Source organism: Aegilops tauschii, chromosome 5, assembly GCF_002575655.3.
Source record: "Aegilops tauschii subsp. strangulata cultivar AL8/78 chromosome 5, Aet v6.0, whole genome shotgun sequence".
Lineage (NCBI taxonomy): Eukaryota > Viridiplantae > Streptophyta > Magnoliopsida > Poales > Poaceae > Aegilops > Aegilops tauschii.
The window spans coordinates 262,764,631-262,767,984 of NC_053039.3; positions in this window are offsets into that span (position 1 = coordinate 262,764,631).

The window sequence follows — 3,354 nt, forward strand, 5'->3', positions numbered from 1 at the left end:
TGGCTAAGGAAACAAAGTGTGCACATAGTCTAGGCCGGCATCCCGCCTCTTCGACCGGCTGCTAAGCAGCCGGCCGGCCGGCTTCTACTTACCTTGCCAACACACCAGCCGGCTAAGTACTTGCCCTCCCGAAAGCAGCCAAGTACTTGACTCAGCCGCAGTCCGCAGAGCGGTTGTTTGGCTGGCAAGAGGGCAGCAAAGGGAGGGCGGCAAAGGAAAAAAGACAAGGAGCAGAAAAGCAAGAAAAGTTAGAACTCGGCAAAAAACACAATTTGTGGCGAAGAATATCTACATATCAAAAGGCCCATTGGCCAGCATTCTACAGAGTTTGAAATACGCCCGCGGGTGGAATTGTGCAAATTTAACAAAGTTTTTCAGGAACTGATAAGCAGGAAAAATAAAAATCGACGGCCTAGGGAGCAACAGAGGGGTCCGGCTGGACGGCGGAGTCGGTGGTGCCGGTTGGGGAGCGGACGGCTGGTCGGTCTCCGCTTGGTTGCCTCCAGCAGGAGTTGGCGCGCTCGAGTGCGGCTCGTTGCTCAAGGCACGGTCAAGTTGAGGCTGGCTGTCCGCTCCAACCTCTGGCGCATCTTCTCTGCTTTCCTCGTCCTCCTCATCCTCTCCCTCATCGCTGGAGTCAATCACCTCGGCCGAGTCCTCGCTATCTTCTGAGTTCAGCCCGAACCACTCCAGTGGCGCCTCGGCACCATTATCAACCAGCTCCGGGATGAAGATGATGGTGTTGGTGTAGTCGGCGATCGCCGCTGCCCGTTTGACAAGATCACCCTCCACCGCCACCAGCTCTTCCTGAGCCTCTTGCCGAAACATGGTCAACTGGGCTAGATCTAGCCTAGGGTACAACGCCTTGACGAACTCCAGAGCCCGGCGTGCTCCAGCCCTTGCCGAGGAATCCTTCCAAGCCTCCAGAGGGCCGGCCGCCACCTCCAGCCAGTCGATAGTCCGGCTGGGGGTGCGTGGAGCCGGCATGCCTGGCCAGAGGGCAGAGATCGCCTGTCCCCCGACACATTGAAGACGATGCACAATCCGATGGGCCGGCCGAAGGCGGGCCTGAATGCTGAGAAGCTGCTCGCTAAGGGTCTGGGGAGCATCGGCATCGATCTGCGCACCTTCCACCCTCCGCCCCTCGCAATAAGCCTCAATGGCCTGGTTCGCGGCAACAGAGTGGCCTCGGAAGAAGTCTGCTCAGGCAGAGAGCAAAGAAACCAGAAGTCAGAAGCTAGCAGTCGGCCTGATCAGAGGCCAGCAGCTCAAAGAAAGAAAAAATAAGAAGCTTACCATCGACCATGTCTTCAATACTACCGAAGCCCGCAGTCAGCAGCGCCTCCTTGTCGGCCCAGGCGGAGCGTTCGGTCTCGAACTCGGCGAGGAGGTTGGACTCTTTCACCTCCGCCTCCTTCTGGGGCGTCTGGAGAAGCTCCTCCTGCTCCGCCAGTTGCGTGACCAGCCGGTCACGCTCCTCAGCCAGCTTGCTGCACTCTGCCTCCTTGGCACGCAGCACGGTGTTGGCTTTGCCCAGCTGCTGCTGCAGGGCTGCATTGGCCTCTGCAAAGAAGAAGAAGAAGAAGAAAAAGACGCCAACAGTCAACAAGGAAGAAATGTAGTTGCCGGGGAGATCCGGCCCGACTGCTCAGCAGTCGGCCGGAATCTTGGGGACTACAGCCCGCGGGTGCGCTATCGCGCCCCCGCAGAGAAAGGAGTTATCGATGATCAACAAAGAAGAAATGCAGTTGCCGGGGAGATCCGGCCGGACTGCTCAGCAGTCGGCCCGAATCTCGAGGACTATAGCCCGCGGGTGCGCCAGCACGCCCCCGCAGAGAAACAAAACGAAAACTTAGTCCGGCTCTCCGACAAGTTGGTGGTCTGCTTCTCTAGCTCTTGGACGCTGAAGTTGAAGGTGGCCGCACGAAGGTTGTGATAATCCTGCAATAGGGATATCAGACGAAGTTAGCACTCGGAGCTTGCAAATTAAAAAGTTCCGAGCCGCCTGCATAGCAGCCGGCCCGAAACTCGGGGACTACACCCAGTGGGTGCGCTGGCGTGCCCCCACCGAGAAATAAAAGGACAAAAAATGAAGAAGTGAGAAACACACCCGAATGGCCGCTCGCGAATCAAGGAATGCCTTGTTGCACCGCTTGAGAGCGTCAGCTTCAGCTCGAAGCTTGGCCTGGACGTCAAGGGCCTCCTGATTCAAGGCTCCCGTCCCGCCTCCACGCACCCAGCCAGAGGGCGCGGCACTGGTTGCCTCAGTGTCCGGGATCGACGAGCTCGCGGCACCGGTTTCCAGCGGTCGGGGTGCTGAGATCGCCTTCACGAGGCGACGGTGCACGGGTGTATGGGCCTCAGGAGTCGGGCCCGTCACCACCTCGTTCCCAGCTGGTGGCGCCGGCGGGGCAGACGGCTGCTTATCTCGCGCCCCGCTAGATGGCGGTGGTGGAGGAACGACCACGTCCGGCATGGCGACATCGCCGCCTTCCCTCTCCATGGTCGGGTGCTCGTCGCCGGCTCCCCCAGTCGACGCCACGAACTCTGGCGGAGGCGGCGCGGGGCTCAGGGGGACGACGAATAGCGGCTCCTGGCGACGCGCGGCTTCTGCAAGCCGTTCTTTCGCCGCGGCATCGGCCTCTGCCTCCGCCAGCTTCTTCAGCGTGGCGGCCTCCGCCTTGTCAGCCTCCGCCTTCTCCAGGCGGGCGGCTTCCTGCTCCTCGCGCGCCTCCTGCGCGTTACGCTCCTGCGCCTCCTGGAGGTCGGCGGCTGGATCGATTCGCCGGGTGGTGGTGGAGGTCTCCACCAACCTAATGACAGAGCCGACAGTCGACTTCTCGAGGGAGAGCGGGGCCCTGGAACCAAGAAAAATAAAGCAAAGAAGTTTAGGTCGAATCAGCAAGAAAGGAAAAGCACAAGGGAAAATACTTACGCCGACACCATGGGCGGGGCCTTCGGCAGCTTCTGGAACTTGGCCACCTTCGCTGCGGCCTCCTTCCGCCTGGTCGCAGCGGCAGGGTACTTGGATTTCTTCGGCGCGCTGCCGAACAAGGCAGCGCCCTGCTTTCGCTTGCGCTTGCCACCTCGAGCAGTCGGCTCAGCGGAGGGGCCCGTGCCTGCGTTGACGGTGCCCCGTGCGGGGCGCGGCTCGTCTTCCTCGTCGTCGTCATCGGGCGAAGTCTCGATGCCGCCCCGTTCTTCGGAGCCGCCTGCTCGGTCACCGCCGCCTACAGCGTCGTCCTCCAAGGCGGCCGCCCCCAAGTCGGGGTCGTCCACGTCGCTTACCTCTCGGTCCGGCTGGTAGTTTCCACCCGGCCCCACGACGGCGGCCGTTGTAGGAGACATGTAGAT